A 13,590-nucleotide genomic window follows, 5' to 3' on the forward strand; every position below is an offset into this window, starting at 1 on the left:
ATATAAATGGTGGGTTGGAGAAGAGACTAGAGGAGATGGGAGATTGGATGGAAGGAAAAAAAGAAGGAATAAAGACGATAGTGGGAGGGGACTTTAATGCAAGGACAGGGGATATGGGGGGAGAGGTAAGGGGGGAAGAGGAAGAGGAGGAAGGAAAGAGAAAATCAAAGGATAAAAAGATAAACTCGGAGGGGAGAGTGTTGCTGGAGAAGATAGAAGAGGTAGGGTGGGTAATTTGGAACGGAGACACAAAAGGAGATGAAGAAGGGGAGTGGACGTATACAGGAGGGCGGGGAGATTCGGTGATAGATTATGTATTAGGGGAAGTGGGAGTGAAGGAATGTGTGGAGAGGATGATAGTAGAAGATCGAGTGGATTCAGACCACCAGCCAGTGGTGGTATAGATTAAAGATAAAGAAAAAGCAAAAGGAAGGTGGGAAAGGAAAGAGGGAGGAAAAACGGAATTAAAAAGGATTGAGTGGACGGAAGAGGGTAAGAAAAAATGGATGGAAGAAATGCAGAGGGAGATGGAATATGAAGAAAGTGGAGTAGAGGAAGCATGGGAAGAGATGAAGAAAAGAATAAGAAAGGTGTTAGGGGAGAAGAAGAGATTAGGAAAGTGGGGCAGAAAGAGAGGGTGGTGGGACGAAGAATGTAGGGAGGAGAAAAGGAAGGTAAGAAGAGAGCTAAGAAAATGGAGAAATGGGGTGGGATGTAAAGAAGATTACAAGGAAAAGAAGAGGATATATAAAATACTGTGCGAAAAGAAGAGAGAGGAGGAGAATCGGATGTGGGAGGAAAAGGTGAAGAAGGCAAAGACGATGAGGCAGGTGTGGGAGGTGGTGAGAAGGGAAAGGCGGAAAAGGAGGGGAGGGGGAGTTGGGATAAGGATAAAGGATTGGGGGGATTATATTAGGAGACAATTGGGAGGAGTGGAGTGGAAAGTGGTGAGAGGGGAAGGAAAGAGAGAGAGAGATGAGGAGGAGGATTTAAGAAAGGAGGAAGTCGAAAAGGCGATTAAGAAGTTGAAGGAAGGAAAGGCGGCGGGAAGTGATGGAATTCCGGCAGAAGTATGGAAATATGGAGGGGTAAAAATGAAAGAGTGGGTGTGGAATATCTGTAAGAAAATATGGAAAGGGGAGGGATGGATAGATGAGTGGAACGAGGGGATAGTGGTGCCGGTATTGAAAAAAGGGGAAGGTAATAAGGTGGAAGATTATAGGGGAGTGACACTGGCAGGGACGTTGTATAAAATATATGCAGAGGTATTGGCAGAAAGATTAAGGGAGGAAGTGGAGGGAAAAGGATTGGTACCGGAGAACCAGACAGGGTTCAGGAGAGGAAGGGGGACTATGGACAATATTTACGTGATAAATTATTTGGCGGGAAGGAACGTAAGTAAGAAAGGAGGAAAGTTAGTGGCGTTCTTTGTCGACTTGAGAGCAGCTTTTGATACGGTCGACAGGGAGACGCTGTTAGGAGAAATGAGGAGGAGGGGGGTTAGAGAGGGATTGGTGAGGAGGTGTGGAGAACTATATAGGGAAACGAGGAACAGGGCGAGGGCGGGAGGGGAGTTAGGGAAGGAGTTCTGGACGGGTAGGGGAGTGAGGCAGGGTTGCCCACTAAGCCCATGCCTGTTTAATTTGATGACGGCGGATTTGGAAGAGTACCTGGGTAGGAATGGATGGGGAGGGGTAAAGGTGAAGGGGAGGAAGATATACTCTTTGGCGTACGCGGATGACGTGGTGCTGTTGGCGGAGGAGGAAGATGGAATGAGGGGAATGTTGAGAGGAGTGGAGAAATATTTAAGAAAGAAGGGTCTGGAGTTGAATGTGAAGAAATCGAAGATGATGAGATTTAGAAGAGAAGGAGGGAGAGAGAAAAAGATGGAATGGTGGTGAAGGGAGAGAGATTAGAGGAGGTGAAGAAATTTAAATATCTGGGATATGTGTTTCAGAGAAATGGAGGGAGGGAGGCGCAGGTAAAGGAAAGAGTGAGGAANGGAGCGGCAATTATGGGACAGGTGTGGGGGATTGGAAAGAGGAGGTTTGGCGGTGATTGGAGTAGAAGGATATGGCTATTCGACGCGTTGGTATGGCCGGTAGTGGGATATGGAGTGGAGGTATGGGGTTGGAAGGAATGGAATAGTGTGGAGAGAATGCAAGAGAGGTATATAAGATGGTTACTGGGAGTGGATTGGAGAACTCCGGGGTATATGGTGAAGGAGGAAGTACAGAGAGAACTTTTGAGAGGTAGGGCGGGGCAAAGAGCATGGAGGTTTGAGGAACGATTGGAAAGGGGGAAAGGTAGCGAGATAGCGAGATTATGTTGGGAGGAGATAAAGGATAGAGAGGAAGGTAGGGAGGAGATATCGGATTGGGAAAAGGACAGGATAAGGTACTATGAAGAAAGGGGGATAAGGATAGCGGAGATGGAAAAGAGAAGGAAAACGGATGAGTGGAGGGCACAATTATTGTTGGAAAGAGAAAAGAAAATGCAAAGAGAGGAGAGGTGGGAAAGGATAACGGAGTCAAGGTACAACGAGTGGTATGGAAGGATAAAGAAGGAGGGGGTGCCGAAATATCTGAGAAGAGGATGGGGGGAAAGCAGATGCCAGAGGATAGCTAGGTTTAGGTTGGGAAATGAGATGAGGAAAGGAAGATATTGGGAGAGGGATGAGGAAAGACTGTGTAGAGTGTGTGGAAGGGCGGAGGAAGGATGGAAGCATGTGTGGGAGGATTGTGGGCTATGGGGGGCAGAGGGAAATTGGGAGGATATGGTGGATCTGGTTCTGGGGGAAGAGGGGGAGGGAGAAGAATAGATGAGAAAGTTGGAGGAGTATAGGGGGGGCAGGGGTGAGAGAACCGGAAAAAGAAGAGGGTGGAGTGGAAGTAGGATGAATGAGAGTGAGTGAGAGGGAAAGTGGGAACGATTGTGGAGTGAGTCGGATGTAGAGGAGTGAGGAGAGATGAGAGTGGAAAAAATTGAAAAATTGAAATTGAAAATTGAAAATTGAAATGGAGGTAGAAATGACTGCCGGAAGAAGAGGTCCAAGTAGAGTAGGGATAATGCGTGTGTGTGTGTATATATAGGTAGGCTAGATAGGAAGAATATTAGATTAAGTTAGCTTGTAAGGTAGTGATAAGGTTATGTAAATATAAATTGTAACCCTGAGGGGATCAATAAAGGTTCTAATCACTTGTCCGTGATTCGTAAATGTAGATTTGTCACTGGACAATACATTCATAAAAAAAATTGTTGTTTATTTGGAATTTTTCTAATGCCCATTCACAAAACCTCACGCGGTTTACGAAATCGTTTCCATGCAGATCCTGATGTAGAGATATACGGTATGAGTGGAATTTATGCCGGTTGAGTATTCTGAGAACACTTCTTCGTTAAATTCCACTGGTCCGGGAAATAGTACGTGAACTAATGTGGTCTTGAGCGATTGCAGCTAATACCATTATTTCGTTATCCGAATTTGTTACAGTATTCTTACGTTTTCGATTTTTTGGGTAAACACTTCCATCGTTCAAAAATTGAGTGACAACGCGATGAATTGTAACACGCGAAGGAAACTTATTTGCTTTAGAGAATCGTGCTGCATACAAATTAACGGTCAAATCCAAATCTTGACAACATTCACCGCAAAGCAAAATTATTTCGATTTTCTCCGCGGTTGTGTATCTCTCCATATTCGAAAGGCAAACTAACTCTGACTACACAATTTGCGATAAATCAAAGATTTAATCTGTGTCCTTACAGGCTTTATTTACATCTTCGTGATTATTTACATTCAAGCGTTTGCTGGAATGATGAGATAGAGTAATCGTTATTTCTTCGCAATGATCAATGGACATTTTGCCACATATTTCGAAAAATATGTATCACAGAAAAAAACGTTTCAGACAAAATTTACTCACTTTTTGGCGAGGATTGAGGATCTGTTGAGAAAACTGTAGGTTCCTATTTAAAAAAATGGAGTTCACCTTCAAATGACCTTGAAGGTGTTCACAAACTTAAAAAACATTAATGCAGTACTAAGACATAGGCTTGTTTCAAGTTCATTAACTTATTTTTTGAACACATATTTATCTCATAAATTTCTGGTTAGTGAGAATGATATTATTACTATAAAATATAGGATACCTGTGATTTGTCTTAAAATTACGAAAGGTCTTTCAATGGGTTGTGCTCCTACTCATGTTAATAAAATAAATGAGTTAATTAAGATTCAAAATGTTAATTGGTTGGTAGGGTAGAAGTTTGTAGTGTTTATTTTGGATTTATGTATTGGTAAGGTGTATAAAATTATGATCGAGGCAACTAGGGCTAATACTCCTCCTAATTTGTTAGGAATAGATCGTAGGATAGCGTAGGCGAATAAGAAGTATCATTCGGGTTGAATGTGGATAGGGATGACTATTGGGTTGGCTGCAACAAAGTTATCTGGGTCTCTAAATACGTAAGGATATTGTATGATGATTGTGATGAAGATTACCATAATTACTATGTATCCGTATACATCTTTTATTGTAAAGTATTTGTGGAAAGGGATTTTGTGATAATCTCCTGTGTGGCACTCCTAATGGATTAGAAGACCCTGTTTCATGCAGGAATAGTAAGTGAATTATAACTATTATTAAAATAATGAATGGTAGGATGAAGTGTAATGAGTAGAATCGGTTTAATGTGGAGTTATTAATTGAAAACCCCCCTCAAACTCATATAACAATATTATTTCCAATATAGGGGATTGTTGATAATAGGTTTGTAATTACAGTAGCACCTCAAAAAGATATTTGACCTCATGGAAGTACGTATCCTAAGAATGCTGTTGCCATTGATAATAATAAGATAGTGACTCCTGATATTCAGGTGTTTAATAGGTTGAGGAAAGATGCTTTCATCTTTTGCACAGTAATTCCTAGATTGTTAATCTACCAGTACAAATTTTTTCAAATACCTGTGTCATTTTCACCTTACTTTTTTTATCAGTTAAAATATGAGTCCCATAAGAACCCATGTTAAAAGTCTAAAAGTATCAAGTTTTTATCAACGAGTTTCTCGAAACTTTTCATGGAAACAAATATTGAAAAAAATTGTAAAATTTTATTTTATGACTAAGAACAAGAAGTCTAAAGTTTTAAACACTTTTGTCATTTTTGAAAAACGTCCCAAACTTCCTTAAGGTTTTGGTTGTTAAAAGAAATGTTTAAGCTTGAAATTGAGCTTTTATTTATCTTGATACGTTAATTTTTTGCAAAGTTATCTGTTATTAAAACCTGTTAAAAGTTGTGCTAAAGTTAGGTGGCCCATTTGTTTGCAGGTGAATGTATGGCAACTTGATAATTTAATAATATTTATGTTGAAATGCTAACCTAACCTAATCCTCTCTCTAAAATGTTCTTTAAATATAGTATATATATTGTTCTTTAAATATATTATATATTGTTCTTTAAATATAGTATATATATTGATGTAATGTATGTAGTAATATATTGATGTAATGTAGAATCACACGCTCTATGTAATCCGTAATTTTTTTATTTGCAATTATTTCTTCACGTGACTTATTTATCATTAATATAAAATACAATATTTGCATATTATTAGAAATGTCTTCGATATCATTTTTATTTTCACTATTGCTGAATCGGATTCATCGCTTTTAACGTTTGTAACGCTCTTGAATTTCTCGGTAAGGAATTCGGAAGTGCTCAGGATAGTTCGCCGGGCGGGGTATAAGAAATACTCGGCGGTTTATTTGTGTAACAACAAGAACATATATTTACTTTAGTAATTAACAAAAGAAATGTAGTTGACAATAAAGAAATATCCGCGTCAGTAACAGAAAGAGATAATGTTTAACCACAAACAAAAAGAGAAATTCGTATTAGTATTTAAGAAACATAATTTACGCTGACGGGATAAAACGGAAAAACATCACAAATAATATCATTTGGTTCAGATACCCCGGAAGCGACGTAATGAAACGCTGAACGCGATATACAAAAATACGCCCCGGTGCCTTAGATTCCCGGGCGCGGAATAAAAGGAATAGCCGCGGTATTTAAACCTCTTGGAAGGCGCTTCGCCGTATTTTTACCTAGTCAGTCTGCCGACAGTCGCGTACGTGGCCTTGTCGGCCCCGGGCCACACGTGAATCGTGTGGGCACGCCTCACGTGATCACGTGAGCGTGTTCGGTTCGCTGTCAGGGATTGCCGAGACGCTCGGCCGGAGAATGACTTCTCCAGGTGCGGGAGGAAGATCGCCGAGACGCTCGGCCGGAGACTTGCGTCTCCTGGTGCAGAGGGAAGGTCGCCGAGACGCTCGGCCGGAGACTTGCGTCTCCTGGTGCAGAGGGAAGGTCGCCGAGACGCTCGGCCGGAGANGTCTCCTGGTGCAGAGGGAAGGTCGCCGAGACGCTCGGCCGGAGACTTGCGTCTCCTGGTGCAGAGGGAAGGTCGCCGAGACGCTCGGCCGGAGAATTGCTTCTCCAAGTTGCGGAAAGAAGGCTGCCGAGACGCTCGGCCGGAGACTTGCTTCTCCTGGACGGGCGTTGGCTGGTTATCCGGGAAGGTTCTGATTCTCGGTGTCGGTGGTCCGCCTTATATACCCCCGGTCTCTCCCTGCTTATCTGTACCGAGAGGAGATGCGTGCCTATCTCCCCCCGCCTTGTTTCGTGGCGCGGTGCGGTGCGCGGTTCGGGCGGTGTAGTGTTCCGAGGCACGGTGGGGCGCGGAGCGGGAGAGGCGTGTTATCGCTAGGCTAACGGTGCGCGGTCAGGCGGGCGGTACGTGCTTCGTGACGCGGGGATAGTGTCGCGCGAGGGGAATTACCTGACCTTGCTTGGTCTCGAAATCTTTGCCGTGTTTTTCCCGCTGTGATTTCTTGCCGGGGCAGATCGACGGCCCCGGTAGTAACGCTGCGAATTATCGTATCGTTACACGTTCTTATTTAAAAGCGTCACCAAAGATATTACAATAGAATTTATTCATTGGGGTCTTGTATATTTTTAAAACATATAAGCGCGAAGTCAATTTTTCAATATTCCTAGGAGAGCCAATAAATTTCAAAGAAAACTGAATTTCAAAACCTGAATATTTATAATAGTTATGATTACAAACAATAATGCAACGACGATTACTTGTAACGTTGTCTTAAAAAAGACATAAAACGCACAGGCGCACAGGAAATCGTTCCGAATTACCAAAGCGCTTTATACGTATTGACAAAACGGAACGATTTTAAAGTGCTGCACAGCAGTAATGCACTCTATGCGCGTTTCATGCGTAACTCGGAACGCACCCATAGAGAAAACGGCTACCGAAGAGCACGGCACCAGGGGGAAAACAGTGCCAAGGTCGCAACAATCCGTTGGAAACAACGAAAAACGACAAGGTCCTCGCCAAAGCTCCAAGGTGACGGGACGAAACATCAACAACAGCCGGTCCTGCGCGATCTGAGCAAGACGTTACGAGAATTTGATGTTATTCGCTGGATCGTGCCGAGACGCGTGGTCTCGACATCTGAAACAACCCGTCAATTTGATAAGCTGAGAGCGCTACTCCTGCCGCCTTGAGCTCCTCTCAGAGGAACATTCTCGCGAAGGGATAAAAGTGACGGAATCGCCGGAGAAAAGATCCTTTGTGCGAAAACTTTGCGAGCAAGTATATATAATTCCGTGGTGCCACTTGTGAAATTCTCTGCGCGCGTGATCGTCTTTTTCGTTGGTGAGAAGCCGAGTGCAAAGCCGGAGCGGCGCTAGCTCAAATAGAGGAAAAAAGCAAACGCTGGTTAGAGACGAAGGTGGTGCGGTGGAGCGACCGACAACGGTGGAGACAACGAGTCCAGGGAGCGCGGACAAAGCTTCGAGGACAGCACCGGTGAGGAATCGGTTCGAGACCGTGACAGTCTCTGTTTGTGGTCGTAATTGCCACCGTCACTTGTAGAGTCTCTTCGGACACCGCTTCGAAAGCACTGCGTCGCGATTGGTGTCGCGGAAGACTCGGAGAGTCTACTCTATCCAATTTAAAATTGTAAATTCGGGCAATATTCGGAAGCAAGCAGCTGCCGTCGAGCGGCGAAGGTTGCGCGTTTTGAAATATCAAGCGAGGGAAACGCGCTTCTTTCGGCTATCGGTGATTGCGTTGACCGTAGGATTTTGCCTAACAGGCAGTGCCACTACACTTGTACATTTTAATTAAAAACATTATATTATATGAAAACTAAGAAGTATAAAATCATTGTATCAATAGTTAGACTTTGCTTTTTGTGAAAAGTCGAAACATAACAACTAATTAAGGCAAAAACACTTGGCACAGTTAGTGAATAAAATATGTTTATCATGAACGTGTGCATGAATCTGATGATACCTAATCAGTAATTTTTTTTAAATACCAATTTCTTTTCTAAAAAATTACTGCGGGGCGGTTGCTCGCCAACAAGCGCCGTACGAATCGTACGGCCCGCTTGCCCTCCGATCCCCGCGCCTATTCTTCGAATTCCTGACGCGCTGTGTACATATACAGGGTGTCTCACAACTCACGACCTTAAATTAAATGACGTATTCCTGAACTCATTTTGAGACAAAACTTCTAATATCATATTGTCGAGGCTATAATACTTTTTAAATTATAAGCGTTTAAAAGTGACCTATCTGGTGGTCTGTTTTTCGCGCGCTCAGGTACGACGCATTGTACATGACAGTGTTCTTGTTTCGATATACTTAATATTTTGATAATTATGCAAATTTTCTCAAAAAATGTTTTTTATTGAATTATAGTTACATAAACATAATATTAATACAGTACGTATGTAAATGTAAACAGTTTTATCAAATTCTTGTAGAATTTTAATCACGTGTTTGACGAGCTGTTATAGCATGAAACTGGCGTATGCTGTATTGATTTTTTGGTTTGTAGTAAAGTTGCTGCAATCAATAATTTTCAATATCGAGAAATTAATAATATTTTTACTTATTACATTAATTTAATCTTATACAATAAAAAATATTTTTTTTTAATTAATAACAAACAAATCTGAAAAAAAATAAATATGAAATCAAATAATAATAAATATGTACATATTTCAATTGTACTAAAATAACAGTAACCACTATTTTATAATAGAATACATTAATAACATTAACAAAATAATTATTACATTTTAATAATCGCGACAAATTGCAAGAAAGAATTTTGTAGAGCCAATAGGAACTATTACAGAAAAGATGATAGTAAATGCTGCTAATAATTTGCTTCGTCGGGCGCGTTTATATTTAGAAGTGGGAGAACACACACACACACACACACACACACACACACACACACCACACACACACACACACACACACACACATTTCGAACATTTATTAGAATATAGTATTAAAATGTAATTATTTTGTTAATGTTATTAATGTATTCTATTATAAAATAGTGGTTACTGTTATTTTATTACAATTGAAATATGTATATATATATATATATATATTTATTATTATTTGATTTAATATTTATTTTTAAGACTTGTTATTAATTGAAAAAATATATATATTTTCTATTGTATAAAATTAAATAAATGTAATAAATAGAAATGTTATTAATTTCTCAAGTATATTGAAAATTTATTGATTGCAGTAACTTTACTACAAACCAAAAATATCAATAAGCCCCTTACACAATGGACGGAATAGCGATAGCGATAGAAATAACACCAGTTTTAAAGAGTTTATATTTATTTATAAATAACGGTAGAAACAGCGGAATCTAACATACAAAAATACACATGTATCAATGCAGATTAGAAAACAGAATAAGCAATAGCGATAAAATTTCCGACGAGTTGGAATTCTGTGTTTATTGCTTATTGCTATCACTATTCCCTTGCATTGTGCAAAAGGCTATACAGCATACGCCAGATTCATACTACTACTAACTTTGACAGCTCCTTAAACACGTGATTAAAATTCTACAAGAATTTGATGAAACTGTTTACATTTACATACGCACTGTAGTAATATTAAGTTTATGTAACTATAATTTAATAAAAAACATTTTCTGAGAAAATTTGCATAATTTTCAAAATATCAAGTTATCGAAACAAGAACACTGTCATGTACAATGCGCCGTACCTGAGCGCGCGAAAAACAGGCCACCAGATAGATCACTTTTAAACGCTTATAATTCAAAAAGTATTGTAGCCTCGACAATATGGTATTAGAAGTTTTGTTTCAAAATGATCTCAGGAATACGTAATTTAATTTAAGATCGTGAGTTGTGGGACACCCTGTATACATAATAGGTACTTGTATTTTTATGTTGGAGTATTAATAAATTTTGTAATTCTCATATTCTGTAGCATATTTAAACAAAGTATTATGTACTTCAAGTAAATTATAACAAATCTTGGTAAATATTCAGAAAAACGGAGCACCTTCGGAAGTCAATGACCTTAACATATGTTGTCAAGGGCACCTTCCTGAACAACAATCTGTAACTTTTAGCCGTCGCTCGTTGTTTGTTAAAAAATTATAAACGAAAGAAATATTATAAATGAACTCTTATTTTCCGACACCGTGTACATTTTGTTCGTGTTGTAAGCGCGTAGGCAACAAGGAAGCTGCGCTCCCGCAGCTTTGCTCCTTCTCCTTGCTCCCTTTTTACGAAAAAATGAAGGCATATAACAACATCAATATGCACGGTTACACTCACCATACAGTAAATAAAAAAAAAACAAAGAAAATTTCGTAGAGATCCTATCATACTAATTGTCACACGCAAAACATCAAAAAAAGTTGGCGAGATATGCGAAGTAATATTCCACGTTTTGAGACATCGGTAAAACATTATAGATTTTATATAGCTGAATTTTTATTCAAACGCCGATTTGTACACAAGGAACTCATAAACAAATTTTTCTCAGTAATGTCCGAAATTTATCATTAAATGATAACAGTAATGTCCGAAATTTATCATTAAATGATAACAAAGTGATATAACAACTAACATACATAACATTGTAAAATATTGCAAAGAATAAAGTAAACAATTTTGTCATGAAGCTACACTTAATTGAAGTCTTCATTTTTTTGTGAGGGGGGAGCAGGGGGGAGGAGCAAAGTTCTTCTCCCTGCGGGGGGTGCAGGGCCCCTGCCTACACGCTTACAACACAAACAAAATGTACACGGTGTTGGAAAATAACAGTTTATTGCCGCAACTTCTTTCGTTTACAATTTTTTAACGAACAATGAGCGACGGCTAAAAGTTGCAGATTGTTGTTCAGGAAAGTGTCCTTGACAACATATGTTAAGGTCATTGACTTCCGAGGGTGCTCCGTTTTTCTGAATATTTACCCAAATTTTTTGTTTTCATGTACACATAGACTTAATCGTCAATGTAAAAATAAAGATTTGTATTTTATATTGTTACATCCCGGCCTTTGGTTACGATTAAGCCTCTGTGGAGAACGCAGCAGGCACACGACAAGTTATGTGTTTACGTCCGGCACACTAGCCCAGAGAAAAATAGGATAAACAAGTGTGCGAGCCGAGCAAGACTACTTAGTGACGTAGACAAGTCAACGGGTGTACCGATATTACTCGGCTAACGTCTTCTCACTTTCCGGTCTCTTTTTAGGACTTAGACGCGAATCTAACTTTCCTGAGACGAGACTCGGCATTTGAAGGAATACAGGAACGAAATACTACGAAACGGAGGTCCAAGTCCAGTTTAACTGACTGAAAACTTTTATTACTTCCCAAGCATAAAACATTTATTAGCGCGACAAGCATACAAACTTTTATTAGCGCGACATTAATTTGTCTTTGTGGGTTTACACTTTTATTTTAACGTTCTATAAGTGTTACGTCCTTGAGACTCCACGGTCCCTTTTTTTTCGCAACGCGACGCACTGACTTATAACAAATTCTCCTTTTTTTATTTTTTTATTTTATATATATATAGTTGGAAGCAGTAAATAACTTAAACGGATATTCTATCGTTTCAAAACTCGCTTCTTCGAAACGATAGGAGAACAAACGGAAATCGTGTTGGCGCCCGAAGTGATAAACCGCGTCTAGTAATCTCCCGCCTTGAGACAATAGCTAGCAAGAAGAATTTGTTGTTTAACTCTCCGAGCAACTTTCTAAACAAATCCGGTTACAATTGGGTTAAGGAAATTACCGCTTATAAAATTTAGAGCAGCCGGCGCAAACATAAACTTCGGCGTCACGAGCAGTTTTGTTATCAACGATAACGAAGGGTCTATGTGGCGTGATCGGAAAAACTAACACTCTCCCTTTTTCCCTTCTCCATAAAAGTGAACGAACTGTCCAAGGTGGGAAGATCGTCGCCGATTGGAGATCTCACACGACCAACTAATTAACGAATAAAAACCGGCGAGGCTCAACCGAGTTTCCCGATTGGAAAAAACCCGGTGAGTGCTCGCTTACTCAAAAAGATATATAAGAGAGGACTCTCGGCGTTAGAGTCAGAAAAAAATAATTGCGTAAAACTATTTAAGTGGAACCCCGGAGAAGAACTTCGCGAGCGAGAAAAATGGCCCAGCGCCACTGACGCAACTTGAAATTGCGACGAGCCACTGTCGCTCTAAACGAGCCGGAGCCGACCAGGCCTATTGCCACCACCCCTCCTCCGACGATAGAAAACCATAACAACAATAACAATAGCACCAACAACGATATAGAAACACACACAAACACTCCTTACACACATTTGGATGACACACACCAAACGTACGCGATAACAATAATAACAATAACACAAACCAACACGCACAGACTCAGTCTCCTCTTTCTCCTCGCTCTCCTTCTCCAACATATCCTGAACCCTCTCTCACTCACCCGTAAGCCCCGATCCTCTTGCAAAATCGCAATCCACCCCCGTTCCTCCCGCGAGTAATCCTCTCCCGTCATATTCTCACTCTTCTTCTAACTTACTCCGAGCCCTCCTGTCCTCCTGAAAACCATGCGAATGTGCAATCCGCACCGACTCCGCTTCTTTCCCCTTGCTCTCCTTCTTCTTCGCCTTCTACATCTGCGGAACCAGATCCCGCAGACAAACGACCCTCCGATTCCCCTCGACCGACCCCTCTACCGGACGTCCCCTGGTTACAATATTGCCTAAAACTCACCTCTACTCAACTCCGCCTCTTCCCCCTTGCTCTCCTTTCTCTTCGCCTTCCACATCTGCGGAACCAGATCCCGCAGACAAACGACCCTCCGATTCCCCTTGACCGACCCCTCCACCGGACGTCCCCTGGTTACAATATTGCCTAAAACTCACCTCTACCTACCGGATAGCCGATCCAAAAAAACGACATTATACCATAAACCCATTCAAAATAAGTCCTACCGAACTTTTCCATCTAGTCTCTAGCACCTCTCTTAGGAAATTCCTCCCCGTCAAATTTCTTTACCTCGATGAGCCTTGCCTACTTCCTGTGCATCATTTTTATACCATTTTCTCCTCTAACTCCGCAAAAATCAGCAAAATTATTGAAGTTGATCTCGACTGAGTTCCACGCACAAACACACGCAACATGCACTCCCACCTACACGGAAG

The 13,590-nt window shown here is 40.7% G+C and overlaps 1 pseudogene; it reads right to left on the reverse strand.

Annotated features, from left to right (window-relative positions):
• Positions 1-3,307: 3,307 nt before the first annotated feature.
• Positions 3,308-13,214, reverse strand: LOC109861998 (annotated as a pseudogene).
• Between the last annotated feature and the right edge of the window lie 376 nt (positions 13,215-13,590).

This window comes from Pseudomyrmex gracilis, unplaced genomic scaffold (genome assembly GCF_002006095.1).
Source record: "Pseudomyrmex gracilis isolate BER0280 unplaced genomic scaffold, ASM200609v1 scaffold_1245, whole genome shotgun sequence".
In the NCBI taxonomy this organism is placed as follows: Eukaryota; Metazoa; Arthropoda; class Insecta; order Hymenoptera; family Formicidae; genus Pseudomyrmex; species Pseudomyrmex gracilis.